At 52.0% G+C, this 16,576-nt stretch overlaps 6 non-coding genes across 6 annotated transcripts; 3 read left to right on the top strand and 3 right to left on the bottom strand.

Annotated features, from left to right (window-relative positions):
* Positions 1 to 1,139: 1,139 nt before the first annotated feature.
* Positions 1,140 to 1,258, top strand: LOC148678905 (5S ribosomal RNA). Its single transcript, XR_015940684.1, has one exon. It is a non-coding gene; the product is annotated as a 5S ribosomal RNA (ribosomal RNA).
* Positions 1,259 to 2,646: 1,388 nt separating this feature from the next.
* On the bottom strand, positions 2,647 to 2,810 carry LOC148678904 (U1 spliceosomal RNA). Its single transcript, XR_015940146.1, has one exon. It is a non-coding gene; the product is annotated as a U1 spliceosomal RNA (small nuclear RNA).
* Positions 2,811 to 4,643: 1,833 nt separating this feature from the next.
* LOC148678903 (5S ribosomal RNA) lies at positions 4,644 to 4,762 on the top strand. The gene has a single exon (XR_015940683.1). It is a non-coding gene; the product is annotated as a 5S ribosomal RNA (ribosomal RNA).
* A 1,388-nt stretch (positions 4,763 to 6,150) lies between these two features.
* Positions 6,151 to 6,320, bottom strand: LOC148678902 (U1 spliceosomal RNA). The gene has a single exon (XR_015940249.1). It is a non-coding gene; the product is annotated as a U1 spliceosomal RNA (small nuclear RNA).
* Positions 6,321 to 13,286: 6,966 nt separating this feature from the next.
* LOC148678901 (5S ribosomal RNA) lies at positions 13,287 to 13,405 on the top strand. The gene has a single exon (XR_015940681.1). It is a non-coding gene; the product is annotated as a 5S ribosomal RNA (ribosomal RNA).
* Positions 13,406 to 14,799: 1,394 nt separating this feature from the next.
* On the bottom strand, positions 14,800 to 14,969 carry LOC148678900 (U1 spliceosomal RNA). The gene has a single exon (XR_015940247.1). It is a non-coding gene; the product is annotated as a U1 spliceosomal RNA (small nuclear RNA).
* Between the last annotated feature and the right edge of the window lie 1,607 nt (positions 14,970 to 16,576).

The following is a 16,576-nucleotide window of genomic DNA, read 5'->3' as shown; positions in this document are numbered from 1 at the left end:
GTTAATTGGGGCACAGGAACAGCCCGTCTCGTCTCGGGGGGGCCGGCTTCAGAGACAATACAGCAAACACAGCGGGGCGGGGGAAGAAGACGACACCACACATGCGGGTACAATCAGCTCCGGCGGGAACGAGTCATTTGTCGGTCTTTTCAAGAGCCGAGAGCCGAGCAATCCTTCACTTGTATCGTTTCTCCCCGGTGACTAGGTCTCGCCCTGCGACTCTCGACTGGGCTCACCCCCGGCAGCCCAGCAGGTGTGAGCCTGGCCGGCACCCGGACGGGAGCTTCCCCCCCGGGAAAGCTCAGGCTGCTGCTGCTCCTGCAAGAGGTGTGACTGGGACCAGTAGGGAGCGCTCACCCTGCGGGCTGTGTGGCCCTCTTATGCCCCAGCCTCCTGATGGCGACACTCTGCTGCACAAACAGGCGCCGTCCTTCGGGGGGAGGCGTCAAACCGAGGTGTCCTGACCCTCCTTGGCCGTTCCAAATCCCAGGGCGTCTCTCTCGAGAAGGAGTCACGGCGGTGTGTCACCCATCAGTCGGGGTCTCCTCCTAATCCCCGTCTCACCTGTAACGATCAATGACGAGGCCCCCCTGTCCCGCGAAATTGTACTCGTCTCCTGGCCGCTGGCTGGGGCCGTGAGATTTAGTACTCGCGCAAGAGACCGGGGGCAGAGCGCGAACGCGGTCCCCCGCCCCCCCACAAAGTGCGCGCTCCGGGTTCCCTCGCGGGGCCCTGCAACACAGCGGAAGGGCAGCGAGAAGGAGCCTCTTGCTCTGACGCCGCAAGGCCACAAGAGGGCGGAGGCGCCGAGCGCTTTATGTGCTGAAATAAACACGCGACAGCCCCGAAATGTTTGCAGTGTGCTGTGCACTGGAGGTTTTTGTCTGGTGAAGACTTGCCTGGTGCTCCTCCGTGCAGTTTATTTGTCCTGCTCCAGTGCGGGGCAAGAGCAGGGCCAGGCAACTGAAGGGAGCACGGGAGCACGGGAGCACAGTCGCCAACATCCAGGCACGCAATGCGATTTGGAAAGCAGCTCCTTTCCAAAGAGTTGCACACGAACGATCCTTGAGTCCCGCTCGGGGGGCCCGGAGCCCCCGCCACACACAGCTTCAAGTAGCGAGTCAGGCGCCGTTGCTTTCGCTTACGGCCACACCACCCTGAACACGCCCGATCTCGTCTGATCTCGGAAGCTAAGCAGGGTCGGGCCTGGTTAGTACTTGGATGGGAGACCGCCTGGGAATACCAGGTGCTGTAAGCTTTTGCTCTCTCGGCCAGCAGGGGTCGCCGTTGGTGCCGTAGGCTTTGGGAGGAAAAACCCTCGACTATGGACATTTATTTCCCGGGGTGCTCACGAAAAGACCAAACATTTCAATCTGCCCACTTTTGTTTCATCCAGCAACACTGACTGGCAAACGGTATCGCGACGGTCGTCCATTTTTAAGGCATGCCAGTTCAGAAAGAGAAGCTCCCTCACATCCCTTCAGATGCACAAGAAACATGGATCAATCTGCTCATCGCTAAAGTGGCTCTTTGAATGGCATGCGTGTGATTCATATGAAAAAAAAACGGCTGTAAAACGAATATCGAAGCTGCCTCTAAATCTGCAATTGAAGGTCAGTCAATAAACAACTCGTTTTGCGTACAAATATACATACATTCATTTATAACCGATTTCGTTCATTGAGCACGGATACAACAGAGGTACAGCCATTCACTATTTGACATTCCTGCACTGATACAGAACCCAACAATCAGAAAACTGGTGAACTGTCTTTAGCATTAGCATACAGTACCGAGGCCCCCATGACCAAATCAAGGCTAACCTCGATCAGCATCCTAAACCATGCAAACTACAGCAAAAAGACTCGCTTTGAAAAGGGAATTCATGTCCAGGAGGAGTAGTGTAATTAGCTTGAAATGCTTCCATGGACCTATAACTAAGAAAAAAAGAGAAATAGTGGCATCCACTCCTTTCGAATTGTGGTCCTGCTTCGGGGTACATTGTTCTACTCCTACTTCATGCACTTCAAGTTGACCATCACACCTTGATCTTTTGGTTGGATTAGCAATGTGTTGCATGCTGGTAAGAACTCGGTTTCAATGCTGGGGTAAAATGACTCATGAAGAGCTTTTGGTGTTGGATTTTGTTCTTAAGATATACAGTATTTATCTCTCTCTCTATATATATTATATTATGAGTGCAGGACGTAAGGTAGTCAGGTTACATTGCACTACAAACTGGTACACACACACACACGGGCAACAGACTGAACTACAAAGTCAAACTGATGGAGTGTGAGAAAAACAATAAAGGATTACTGTCCCAGGACAGAGAGCGGGAGAAAGCAAAAGTCAGCCAGACCACCAGGGTCAGACAAGCTGAAAGATCACAATTGAAGTACCTTGTGACGAGGTGAACATTTAACGTGTATAAGCACAAGATTGTTTTTTGTGGTTATACAAATAGCGTTATGGCTGTAGCGGGTTGAAAAGGAGACAACGTTATCAGGCGGTGCTCGCGAAAAAGCCCAGGGCGTTTCTGTAGTAACCCCCACCGCTGAAGCCGCTTCATCGGCACCCAGCACAGCTCCCCAGCAGACGGCAAAGCCGCCCGCACTGCCGCATCTGTTCTTGGACCAAGCACATCAGGGGAGAGCGCGAACGCAGTCCCCCACTACCAGAAATTATGCAGTCGAGATTCCCACATTTGGGGAATTCGCAGGGGTCAGCACAGCCGGAGTGCAATGGCCGAGCCTCGCCCTGGGTGAACCTCCTTCTTGATCAAGGTATCTCCCCTGCCAGGTAAGTATGAGTTGTACAGGCCCCTGCAAGCGGGCCGCACTCACAGCACAGTACTCGCAGCCTAGGCCAGCTCCTCGCCCCGCACGCCACCGCCTCCTGCTGGGCCCACTCTTTCGCACACTCACACGCCACACTAACACTCAAAAGCGAGGGCAAAGCGAGAAAACGAGCGCGTCGTTTCCTACACATCTGCAGTCGCCATTTCGCATCCGCAGCATGTCCCGGGATGCAATTCGGCCTCATTTACATATCACCAGGCCGGCAGATCGCCACGCAAGCTCGCGACGTGCGCCTGCCACACACCGAACAAACCTTTTCAGCAATTTCCAAAAAAAACGAGCCTGCTCGCCTCCGTCTCTTACCTGCTCTCCAGAGCCTGCTGCCTTCTGTGCTTTTCTCTCGGCACCGCTGCAGCGCACACAACTCCTGCAGCGGGAGGGGGGGAGAAAGTTCCCGCGCTCCGCCGCAGGGAAGGCTCGCTCCGAGCGCACACGTCCTTTCGATGCCAGTCCAACAAGTGCTCCGCGTTAGCAGCGTCGGGGCTCCGGCGTGTCGCACCTCACCTCACCTCACCTCACCTCACCTCGCACTGCCCCCTCCTTGAATGTCTGGCGCTGGGCATGCCCCGCTCTCCTCCGCCTTATCTTATCGCGTGTGAGCACCGACAATGGCCACAATGCCGGGGAATGGCACCTGTAAAGTGTTAATTGGGGCACAGGAACAGCCCGTCTCGCCTCGGGGGGGCCGGCTTCAGAGACAATACAGCAAACACAGCGGGGCGGGGGAAGAAGACGACACCACACATGCGGGTACAATCAGCTCCGGCGGGAACGAGTCATTTGTCGGTCTTTTCAAGAGCCGAGAGCCGAGCAATCCTTCACTTGTATCGTTTCTCCCCGGTGACTAGGTCTCGCCCTGCGACTCTCGACTGGGCTCACCCCCGGCAGCCCAGCAGGTGTGAGCCTGGCCGGCACCCGGACGGGAGCTTCCCCCCCGGGAAAGCTCAGGCTGCTGCTGCTCCTGCAAGAGGTGTGACTGGGACCAGTAGGGAGCGCTCACCCTGCGGGCTGTGTGGCCCTCTTATGCCCCAGCCTCCTGATGGCGACACTCTGCTGCACAAACAGGCGCCGTCCTTCGGGGGGAGGCGTCAAACCGAGGTGTCCTGACCCTCCTTGGCCGTTCCAAATCCCAGGGCGTCTCTCTCGAGAAGGAGTCACGGCGGTGTGTCACCCATCAGTCGGGGTCTCCTCCTGATCCCCGTCTCACCTGTAACGATCAATGACGAGGCCCCCCTGTCCCGCGAAATTGTACTCGTCTCCTGGCCGCTGGCTGGGGCCGTGAGATTTAGTACTCGCGCAAGAGACCGGGGGCAGAGCGCGAACGCGGTCCCCCGCCCCCCCACAAAGTGCGCGCTCCGGGTTCCCTCGCGGGGCCCTGCAACACAGCGGAAGGGCAGCGAGAAGGAGCCTCTTGCTCTGACGCCGCAAGGCCACAAGAGGGCGGAGGCGCCGAGCGCTTTATGTGCTGAAATAAACACGCGACAGCCCCGAAATGTTTGCAGTGTGCTGTGCACTGGAGGTTTTTGTCTGGTGAAGACTTGCCTGGTGCTCCTCCGTGCAGTTTATTTGTCCTGCTCCAGTGCGGGGCAAGAGCAGGGCCAGGCAACTGAAGGGAGCACGGGAGCACGGGAGCACAGTCGCCAACATCCAGGCACGCAATGCGATTTGGAAAGCAGCTCCTTTCCAAAGAGTTGCACACGAACGATCCTTGAGTCCCGCTCGGGGGGCCCGGAGCCCCCGCCACACACAGCTTCAAGTAGCGAGTCAGGCGCCGTTGCTTTCGCTTACGGCCACACCACCCTGAACACGCCCGATCTCGTCTGATCTCGGAAGCTAAGCAGGGTCGGGCCTGGTTAGTACTTGGATGGGAGACCGCCTGGGAATACCAGGTGCTGTAAGCTTTTGCTCTCTCGGCCAGCAGGGGTCGCCGTTGGTGCCGTAGGCTTTGGGAGGAAAAACCCTCGACTATGGACATTTATTTCCCGGGGTGCTCACGAAAAGACCAAACATTTCAATCTGCCCACTTTTGTTTCATCCAGCAACACTGACTGGCAAACGGTATCGCGACGGTCGTCCATTTTTAAGGCATGCCAGTTCAGAAAGAGAAGCTCCCTCACATCCCTTCAGATGCACAAGAAACATGGATCAATCTGCTCATCGCTAAAGTGGCTCTTTGAATGGCATGCGTGTGATTCATATGAAAAAAAAACGGCTGTAAAACGAATATCGAAGCTGCCTCTAAATCTGCAATTGAAGGTCAGTCAATAAACAACTCGTTTTGCGTACAAATATACATACATTCATTTATAACCGATTTCGTTCATTGAGCACGGATACAACAGAGGTACAGCCATTCACTATTTGACATTCCTGCACTGATACAGAACCCAACAATCAGAAAACTGGTGAACTGTCTTTAGCATTAGCATACAGTACCGAGGCCCCCATGACCAAATCAAGGCTAACCTCGATCAGCATCCTAAACCATGCAAACTACAGCAAAAAGACTCGCTTTGAAAAGGGAATTCATGTCCAGGAGGAGTAGTGTAATTAGCTTGAAATGCTTCCATGGACCTATAACTAAGAAAAAAAGAGAAATAGTGGCATCCACTCCTTTCGAATTGTGGTCCTGCTTCGGGGTACATTGTTCTACTCCTACTTCATGCACTTCAAGTTGACCATCACACCTTGATCTTTTGGTTGGATTAGCAATGTGTTGCATGCTGGTAAGAACTCGGTTTCAATGCTGGGGTAAAATGACTCATGAAGAGCTTTTGGTGTTGGATTTTGTTCTTAAGATATACAGTATTTATCTCTCTCTATATATATATTATATTATGAGTGCAGGACGTAAGGTAGTCAGGTTACATTGCACTACAAACTGGTACACACACACACACGGGCAACAGACTGAACTACAAAGTCAAACTGATGGAGTGTGAGAAAAACAATAAAGGATTACTGTCCCAGGACAGAGAGCGGGAGAAAGCAAAAGTCAGCCAGACCACCAGGGTCAGACAAGCTGAAAGATCACAATTGAAGTACCTTGTCACGAGGTGAACATTTAACGTGTATAAGCACAAGATTGTTTTTTGTGGTTATACAAATAGCGTTATGGCTGTAGCGGGTTGAAAAGGAGACAACGTTATCAGGCGGTGCTCGCGAAAAAGCCCAGGGCGTTTCTGTAGTAACCCCCACCGCTGAAGCCGCTTCATCGGCACCCAGCACAGCTCCCCAGCAGACGGCAAAGCCGCCCGCACTGCCGCATCTGTTCTTGGACCAAGCACATCAGGGGAGAGCGCGAACGCAGTCCCCCACTACCAGAAATTATGCAGTCGAGATTCCCACATTTGGGGAATTCGCAGGGGTCAGCACAGCCGGAGTGCAATGGCCGAGCCTCGCCCTGGGTGAACCGATTTCGATTTTTAAGAACTTTATTTTCTTTTCACAAAAAAATACAGGAAATCACAAATCAGAAAGCTTTACATTAATATACATACTTAAAACAGTATATATGATCACATCTCATTACATTTTGACACGGTAACAGTTACATAGCAACAATTTTCTTTTTTTCTGGTGCAAATCACATTCTTTATTTAAACATGATAATGTTTTTCACAGTTTCTTGAGATGTTGACCTATGCTCTCTATTTCCCACAGATTTTCTGCTTCCTCCCTCCCTTCTCTCCACAGATCTCTGAGGTAATAGTTCTCTCGGGTGATGAACAGGGCCAGGCTACCTGCTGCCTTGACTGGGACCTCGATGCCTTTGAACAGCCCCATGTTCCTCACTCTCCACAGGGCGTCTTTCCCACTGTTCACCACGGCCCAGATCCTGTCAAACACGTCAGGAGGAAGCTTGACAGGAGAGATGCTGTATATGATGAAAGCAGCGGTCAGGGTAAATTGGGGCGAGAGAGCCTGCAACCAATCTTCAAACTGTGCCCAGAAGGCCTTAGCAAAAAAGCAGGACCACAGGAGGTGGGTCACAGTCTCCTCCTCGCCGCAGCCCACCCTAACGCAGCGAGGGCTGGGGGTGAGGCCCCTACGGTACAAGAAAGTTCGTACCGGTAAGCACTGGTGGACGACACTCCAGGCTAAATCTCTGTGAATGTTGCACAGAAATTTAGAGGATGTGTGTTTCCACACCTTCCTTGTTTGGGCTGATGTTAAAATGCCCACAGGGGTCTGCCTATTGTTCTGGGGTGCTACGAAATCTTCCAGTTTTTGGACGCTGACATCTCGGAGGGGAATATGGCCAATTGGGTGAGATCTTAGAAAACTTTTAACTGTCCCATAAATTGCAGGGCATGTGTCAGAGAGTGGGACGTCCAGCTTGGGTCTGACACCCCACACTCTGAACACCTCCCTACCTACCCAGAGCCTGGAAAAATAAGTCCAGGTACGCGCTGCAGGTGCTGTTGCAAAGCCTCTCAGCACAGAGGCCAGGAAAATGCACAGCAGCTTCGTAGCAATATCTGGGACAGACTTCCCCCCTGAGGGTAGCGGCCTGTACATTATTTCCCTTCTGAGTCTTTCCTGCTTCCCACCCCATAGAAATTGAAACATCAATCTCCTCAGCACCGCCGCAACACGGTGTGGGATTGGGAAGGTAGAAGCCAGAAAATTCAAGACAGGCAAGAGCTCGGCTTTGATGACCAGCACCTTCCCTGTCATGGTGAGGTCTCGGTCCTTCCATTGCATCAGTTTTTTGTTTAAGATTGGCAATTTGTTCTGCCAATTTACTGTTCCCATCTCTTCTCCAAAATACACCCCCAGGACCTTAATTCTCTTCTCTTGCAGCCTGAGATCATGTCCTTCTTTTGGCTCCCTCCAGTTCTGATAAAAAATCTCACTCTTAGATGTGTTAATTTTTGCGGAGGAAGCCAAAGAGAACCGATCACAGCACTGCAGAGCTCTGCTAATTGAGGCATTGTCAGAGAGGAGCAGGGTGACGTCATCCATGTATAGAGATGTCTTTACCTCTCCTCCCCCACTTCCAGGCACTGGTATCCCATTAATGGCCTGATCCTGGCGCAAGGCACAGGCTAAGGGCTCCATAGCCAAAACGAATAACAAGGGGGATAATGGGCAGCCCTGCCTCACCCCTGAACAGACTTCAAAGGTGCGTGATCTATTGCCATTAACCATGACTCTGCTGTTGCTACCTGTGTACAGCAGGTTAATCCACTTTCTCATGATGGGGCCAAACTTCATGTGCTCAAGTACCGATGTTAAGTACTGCCGGTTTAGGCGGTCAAAGGCCTTTTCTAGGTCTACACCTAAAATGCACAGAGGGAGGGAGCGATCCTCAGAGTACAGACAGACATCCCTCAACAAGGCCAGGTTGTCGCTCATCAGGCGTCCTGCTATCCCACAAGTCTGTTCTTTCCCTACCAGTGAGGCCACTACATTTTGTAGGCGCAGGAAAAGGGCTTTGGACAGGATCTTAGTGTCCACGCCTAACAGGCTGAGGGGTCTCCAGTTCTTTATGTCATTTTTTGCTCCTTTCTTAAACAAGAGAGAGATAGTGCCTTCTCTTAAGGAGTCAGGCAGCAATTCTGTCTTGTAGCTTTCCTCGAATAGGAGCAGTAGCGGATCCTGAAGCAGATCCCAAAAGGTGCAATAAAATTCTTTAGGGAGCCCGTCAGCACCCGGAGTTTTTCCCTTCTGTAAGCTCTCCATAGCCTGTCTCAGCTCTTCTACTGTCAAATCCCTCTCAAGTACTTCCCTATCTTCTTCACTCAAAATGTTTTCTAGCTTTGAGGTAAAAAAATGAATATCTTCATCCTTTACCTCTGTAGAGCTGTACAGTCTTGAGTAGAAGGCCTCGGTGCAGGAGAGGATAGCACTCGGCTCTGTTCTCTCTCGTCCCTCCTCATCAACTACACTTTCCATGACAGTCTTGGAGCCTACCACTTTCCTGAAAAAGAAGCGAGTACACTTCTCATTTTCTTCCAAGAACTGCACTCTGCTTCTTAACAGCACTCCTCGACTACTTTCTTCGGCTATGCTCCGGATGTCCTTTTTTAAAAGGGCGATATCCTCGAGCACATCGAAGCCACTGTGCAGCATCGTGTAGAGACGCTGCAGCTGCCTCTGTTTCCTGGCTAGCACTCCTCTCCGTCTGGCAGCAGCCTTCCTTCCCTCAGCCATGAAAAAGGCCTTTGTCCTCACCTTCACCTCCTCCCACCACTCTCCTACTGACCCGTACAGACACTGCAAGGACAGCCACTGTGATAGTTTCTCCTTGTAGCGGGATACTACCCCCTCGTTCTCTAGCAGTTTTGTGTTGAGTTTCCAGAGGCCTGGGCCAAAGACAGTCCCGCCCTGGAGTTCCACTCTACACCCTAAAGCCTGATGATCTGAGAAGAAGACAGGCTGAAGAGTGACCCCAACAACTTTCACTCTCTCTGAGGCAAAGCAATAGTCAATTCTGGAGCTGCTATTCCTCCCTGACCATGTATATCCTGCTGTTGTGGGATATATACATCTATATGTGTCTGAGAGTTTAAAGTCTTGAACTAAGTTTTGCAGGGCCAGTGAGCTGGAATCCAATTTTATCGGCGAGCTAGACTGCCTGTCTGTGTGCTCTAAGATACAATTAAAATCCCCTCCCACTATCACGTCTGTGCTGCATAACAATAGGGGGGAGAGTGCCTTGAGTAGCTCCACCCTTCCTCCTACGTCAGTAGGGCAATACACATTGATTAGCCGCAGGTTAACGGTCCCCCATTCCACATCCACACACAGCAACCTGCCATCTATGACCCTCTGAATACTTTTCAATTTGAATGCCCATCCTTTGAAAAGAATGGCCACGCCAGAGGCTCTGTTGTTATTGTCCCCTGACCAAACAGAAGGCCCTTTATCCCACCTATCTTCAAAACTTTTATACCTCTCTTGATAGGCTAAAGCACACTCCTGCAACATCAACACATCTCCCTCTCTCTGCTGGAGGTAATCAAAGACAGACTGGCATTTAACTCTGTCATTGATACCTCTTGTGTTAAGAGAAATTATGTTAAGAGCCATATTACATAAGAAAGTGGAACCAGTCTTTACAAAACACATTTCTCTTCGGTCTCACCTGTTACCTTTTTCTTTTTCTTTTTCTTCTTACCAATTTCCTGCCAGCCATCCTCTGAATGAGCCTTCATCAGGGTGGCAGCAGTAAAAGCGTTCACAGAGTCCATTTCAAGGAAGGGGGTAGAGGGAGGGGTGGAGAGGTTCCAGCTGTCCCCATCGCCATGCTCTCCTTCCTCCTCGCTCGGGGAGAAAACAGAGTCATTTTTTCTTTTCCTCAAGTCCAGCTCCTGGGAGCACTGAGGGGAAAGGGGTGCAGCCGATGCACCAGTCTCCTCTTCCCCCTCACCCACCAGCTGCTGCAGATCCTCCGTGATGGACTGGATGGAGGAGAGGAGGGCATCTGTAGCACTTGCAGAGTCTGAGAAAAGCAGCTCCGCTGAATCCTGGGTATCCTCGCTGGACCCGCTCCACCGGGGGGCCCCACACTGGCCCTCGTTCTGAGGAGCAGGAGTGGGGGAGGGGTCCTCGCTGTTCTCGGGGGTTTTCAAACCCTCGTGCTTGTCTGGTGCAGTCTGCGGTTGTGGGGGCGTAGTGGATTTCTCTTCCACCAGCCCCGGAGCCACAGCAGGACTGATCCTGGCTGGAGGCTGAGAGTCTTTGTCCAACAAGGGTTCTTTGTTTGACTTGTTGTTTGCTTTGGATTTTCGGGCCGGTTTGGCTGAAACAAGCACTGCCTCATCCTTTCTCATTTTGAGTTTATTGGCGTAGGCGTGAGGGCAGTTCTTAAAAACGTGTCCTTCCGAGCCACATAAATTGCACTTTGGCAGCATTGAACAGTCAGAGGCTAAATGTCCCTGTTTGCCACAGGTCTTGCAGCATTTCACAGTGCAGGACGATGCCAGGTGTCCCACAGCACCACAGCGCCGACACACCTTTGGTTGTCCCACATAAAACACATAGCCATTGCAGGCGCCCAGCCGGATTGTAGAGGGCAGGTGCCTTAAGCCTCCATTTACGCTGTCCGGTAGCAAGCGAACCTCGAATTTCCTTGCTCCTGTTTTTATACCATCAACATCTCTAACCTCAGTTCCATGGTGGACGGTGCAGTACTGGTTAAGCCAGGTGTGAATGTCCTCCGTCTTTGCCAGTTCCGAGAACATAACAACATGCACCGTTTTCCTCTCTCTCTGTGTCAGAGGCTGCAAGTTGATCTTCTCAAGTGCAGGAACTTTCCCTCTTTTTGCCTCAAACACATCCACGCATTGTTCAAACAGAGGATAGGTAGCAAATACAACCTCAAATGCTTTCTGACCTGGGAGAGCGAAGATGAAATCCAAGTGCCGAGGTTCAAAGCCAAGTTCCTTCTGTAACACTTTTCTGCTGAACTGCATACGATCCATGAAGAGGTCATCCAAGAGCTCAAAACGTACAGCATTCTTACGGGATCCAAAGGTTGCCATTTCAAAAACCGCAAATCGAACACTGCTTCCAACAAAAGAAAAACAATCCAACTACTCCACCTACAGGCTGATCAAGGTATCTCCCCTGCCAGGTAAGTATGAGTTGTACAGGCCCCTGCAAGCGGGCCGCACTCACAGCACAGTACTCGCAGCCTAGGCCAGCTCCTCGCCCCGCACGCCACCGCCTCCTGCTGGGCCCACTCTTTCGCACACTCACACGCCACACTAACACTCAAAAGCGAGGGCAAAGCGAGAAAACGAGCGCGTCGTTTCCTACACATCTGCAGTCGCCATTTCGCATCCGCAGCATGTCCCGGGATGCAATTCGGCCTCATTTACATATCACCAGGCCGGCAGATCGCCACGCAAGCTCGCGACGTGCGCCTGCCACACACCGAACAAACCTTTTCAGCAATTTCCAAAAAAAACGAGCCTGCTCGCCTCCGTCTCTTACCTGCTCTCCAGAGCCTGCTGCCTTCTGTGCTTTTCTCTCGGCAGCGCTGCAGCGCACACAACTCCTGCAGCGGGAGGGGGGGAGAAAGTTCCCGCGCTCCGCCGCAGGGAAGGCTCGCTCCGAGCGCACACGTCCTTTCGATGCCAGTCCAACAAGTGCTCCGCGTTAGCAGCGTCGGGGCTCCGGCGTGTCGCACCTCACCTCACCTCACCTCACCTCACCTCGCACTGCCCCCTCCTTGAATGTCTGGCGCTGGGCATGCCCCGCTCTCCTCCGCCTTATCTTATCGCGTGTGAGCACCGACAATGGCCACAATGCCGGGGAATGGCACCTGTAAAGTGTTAATTGGGGCACAGGAACAGCCCGTCTCGCCTCGGGGGGGCCGGCTTCAGAGACAATACAGCAAACACAGCGGGGCGGGGGAAGAAGACGACACCACACATGCGGGTACAATCAGCTCCGGCGGGAACGAGTCATTTGTCGGTCTTTTCAAGAGCCGAGAGCCGAGCAATCCTTCACTTGTATCGTTTCTCCCCGGTGACTAGGTCTCGCCCTGCGACTCTCGACTGGGCTCACCCCCGGCAGCCCAGCAGGTGTGAGCCTGGCCGGCACCCGGACGGGAGCTTCCCCCCCGGGAAAGCTCAGGCTGCTGCTGCTCCTGCAAGAGGTGTGACTGGGACCAGTAGGGAGCGCTCACCCTGCGGGCTGTGTGGCCCTCTTATGCCCCAGCCTCCTGATGGCGACACTCTGCTGCACAAACAGGCGCCGTCCTTCGGGGGGAGGCGTCAAACCGAGGTGTCCTGACCCTCCTTGGCCGTTCCAAATCCCAGGGCGTCTCTCTCGAGAAGGAGTCACGGCGGTGTGTCACCCATCAGTCGGGGTCTCCTCCTGATCCCCGTCTCACCTGTAACGATCAATGACGAGGCCCCCCTGTCCCGCGAAATTGTACTCGTCTCCTGGCCGCTGGCTGGGGCCGTGAGATTTAGTACTCGCGCAAGAGACCGGGGGCAGAGCGCGAACGCGGTCCCCCGCCCCCCCACAAAGTGCGCGCTCCGGGTTCCCTCGCGGGGCCCTGCAACACAGCGGAAGGGCAGCGAGAAGGAGCCTCTTGCTCTGACGCCGCAAGGCCACAAGAGGGCGGAGGCGCCGAGCGCTTTATGTGCTGAAATAAACACGCGACAGCCCCGAAATGTTTGCAGTGTGCTGTGCACTGGAGGTTTTTGTCTGGTGAAGACTTGCCTGGTGCTCCTCCGTGCAGTTTATTTGTCCTGCTCCAGTGCGGGGCAAGAGCAGGGCCAGGCAACTGAAGGGAGCACGGGAGCACGGGAGCACAGTCGCCAACATCCAGGCACGCAATGCGATTTGGAAAGCAGCTCCTTTCCAAAGAGTTGCACACGAACGATCCTTGAGTCCCGCTCGGGGGGCCCGGAGCCCCCGCCACACACAGCTTCAAGTAGCGAGTCAGGCGCCGTTGCTTTCGCTTACGGCCACACCACCCTGAACACGCCCGATCTCGTCTGATCTCGGAAGCTAAGCAGGGTCGGGCCTGGTTAGTACTTGGATGGGAGACCGCCTGGGAATACCAGGTGCTGTAAGCTTTTGCTCTCTCGGCCAGCAGGGGTCGCCGTTGGTGCCGTAGGCTTTGGGAGGAAAAACCCTCGACTATGGACATTTATTTCCCGGGGTGCTCACGAAAAGACCAAACATTTCAATCTGCCCACTTTTGTTTCATCCAGCAACACTGACTGGCAAACGGTATCGCGACGGTCGTCCATTTTTAAGGCATGCCAGTTCAGAAAGAGAAGCTCCCTCACATCCCTTCAGATGCACAAGAAACATGGATCAATCTGCTCATCGCTAAAGTGGCTCTTTGAATGGCATGCGTGTGATTCATATGAAAAAAAAACGGCTGTAAAACGAATATCGAAGCTGCCTCTAAATCTGCAATTGAAGGTCAGTCAATAAACAACTCGTTTTGCGTACAAATATACATACATTCATTTATAACCGATTTCGTTCATTGAGCACGGATACAACAGAGGTACAGCCATTCACTATTTGACATTCCTGCACTGATACAGAACCCAACAATCAGAAAACTGGTGAACTGTCTTTAGCATTAGCATACAGTACCGAGGCCCCCATGACCAAATCAAGGCTAACCTCGATCAGCATCCTAAACCATGCAAACTACAGCAAAAAGACTCGCTTTGAAAAGGGAATTCATGTCCAGGAGGAGTAGTGTAATTAGCTTGAAATGCTTCCATGGACCTATAACTAAGAAAAAAAGAGAAATAGTGGCATCCACTCCTTTCGAATTGTGGTCCTGCTTCGGGGTACATTGTTCTACTCCTACTTCATGCACTTCAAGTTGACCATCACACCTTGATCTTTTGGTTGGATTAGCAATGTGTTGCATGCTGGTAAGAACTCGGTTTCAATGCTGGGGTAAAATGACTCATGAAGAGCTTTTGGTGTTGGATTTTGTTCTTAAGATATACAGTATTTATCTCTCTCTATATATATATTATATTATGAGTGCAGGACGTAAGGTAGTCAGGTTACATTGCACTACAAACTGGTACACACACACACACACACACGGGCAACAGACTGAACTACAAAGTCAAACTGATGGAGTGTGAGAAAAACAATAAAGGATTACTGTCCCAGGACAGAGAGCGGGAGAAAGCAAAAGTCAGCCAGACCACCAGGGTCAGACAAGCTGAAAGATCACAATTGAAGTACCTTGTGACGAGGTGAACATTTAACGTGTATAAGCACAAGATTGTTTTTTGTGGTTATACAAATAGCGTTATGGCTGTAGCGGGTTGAAAAGGAGACAACGTTATCAGGCGGTGCTCGCGAAAAAGCCCAGGGCGTTTCTGTAGTAACCCCCACCGCTGAAGCCGCTTCATCGGCACCCAGCACAGCTCCCCAGCAGACGGCAAAGCCGCCCGCACTGCCGCATCTGTTCTTGGACCAAGCACATCAGGGGAGAGCGCGAACGCAGTCCCCCACTACCAGAAATTATGCAGTCGAGATTCCCACATTTGGGGAATTCGCAGGGGTCAGCACAGCCGGAGTGCAATGGCCGAGCCTCGCCCTGGGTGAACCGATTTCGATTTTTAAGAACTTTATTTTCTTTTCACAAAAAAATACAGGAAATCACAAATCAGAAAGCTTTACATTAATATACATACTTAAAACAGTATATATGATCACATCTCATTACATTTTGACACGGTAACAGTTACATAGCAACAATTTTCTTTTTTTCTGGTGCAAATCACATTCTTTATTTAAACATGATAATGTTTTTCACAGTTTCTTGAGATGTTGACCTATGCTCTCTATTTCCCACAGATTTTCTGCTTCCTCCCTCCCTTCTCTCCACAGATCTCTGAGGTAATAGTTCTCTCGGGTGATGAACAGGGCCAGGCTACCTGCTGCCTTGACTGGGACCTCGATGCCTTTGAACAGCCCCATGTTCCTCACTCTCCACAGGGCGTCTTTCCCACTGTTCACCACGGCCCAGATCCTGTCAAACACGTCAGGGGGAAGTTTGACAGGAGAGATGCCGTATATGATGAAAGCGGCGGTCAGGGTAAATTGGGGCGAGAGAGCCTGCAACCAATCTTCAAACTGGGCCCAGAAGGCCTTCGCAAAAAAGCAGGACCACAGGAGATGGGTCACAGTCTCCTCCTCGCCGCAGCCCACCCTAACGCAGCGAGGGCTGGGGGTGAGGCCCCTACGGTACAAGAAAGTTCGTACCGGTAAGCACTGGTGGACGACACTCCAGGCTAAATCTCTGTGAATGTTGCACAGAAATTTAGAGGATGTGTGTTTCCACACCTTCCTTGTTTGGGCTGATGTTAAAATGCCCACAGGGGTCTGCCTATTGTTCTGGGGTGCTACGAAATCTTCCAGTTTTTGGACGCTGACATCTCGGAGGGGAATATGGCCAATTGGGTGAGATCTTAGAAAACTTTTAACTGTCCCATAAATTGCAGGGCATGTGTCAGAGAGTGGGACGTCCAGCTTGGGTCTGACACCCCACACTCTGAACACCTCCCTACCTACCCAGAGCCTGGAAAAATAAGTCCAGGTACGCGCTGCAGGTGCTGTTGCAAAGCCTCTCAGCACAGAGGCCAGGAAAATGCACAGCAGCTTCGTAGCAATATCTGGGACAGACTTCCCCCCTGAGGGTAGCGGCCTGTACATTATTTCCCTTCTGAGTCTTTCCTGCTTCCCACCCCATAGAAATTGAAACATCAATCTCCTCAGCACCGCCGCAACACGGTGTGGGATTGGGAAGGTAGAAGCCAGAAAATTCAAGACAGGCAAGAGCTCGGCTTTGATGACCAGCACCTTCCCTGTCATGGTGAGGTCTCGGTCCTTCCATTGCATCAGTTTTTTGTTTAAGATTGGCAATTTGTTCTGCCAATTTACTGTTCCCATCTCTTCTCCAAAATACACCCCCAGGACCTTAATTCTCTTCTCTTGCAGCCTGAGATCATGTCCTTCTTTTGGCTCCCTCCAGTTCTGATAAAAAATCTCACTCTTAGATGTGTTAATTTTTGCGGAGGAAGCCAAAGAGAACCGATCACAGCACTGCAGAGCTCTGCTAATTGAGGCATTGTCAGAGAGGAGCAGGGTGACGTCATCCATGTATAGAGATGTCTTTACCTCTCCTCCCCCACTTCCAGGCACTGGTATCCCATTAATGGCCTGATCCTGGCGCAAGGCACAGGCTAAGGGCTCCATAG

Source organism: Lepisosteus platostomus, chromosome 1 (genome assembly GCF_059453375.1).
Source record: "Lepisosteus platostomus isolate fLepPlt1 chromosome 1, fLepPlt1.hap1, whole genome shotgun sequence".
Taxonomy (NCBI): Eukaryota; Metazoa; Chordata; class Actinopteri; order Semionotiformes; family Lepisosteidae; genus Lepisosteus; species Lepisosteus platostomus.
The sequence above is the reverse complement of the archived record's forward strand: the minus strand, read 5'-3'. Positions and strand labels throughout refer to the sequence as shown.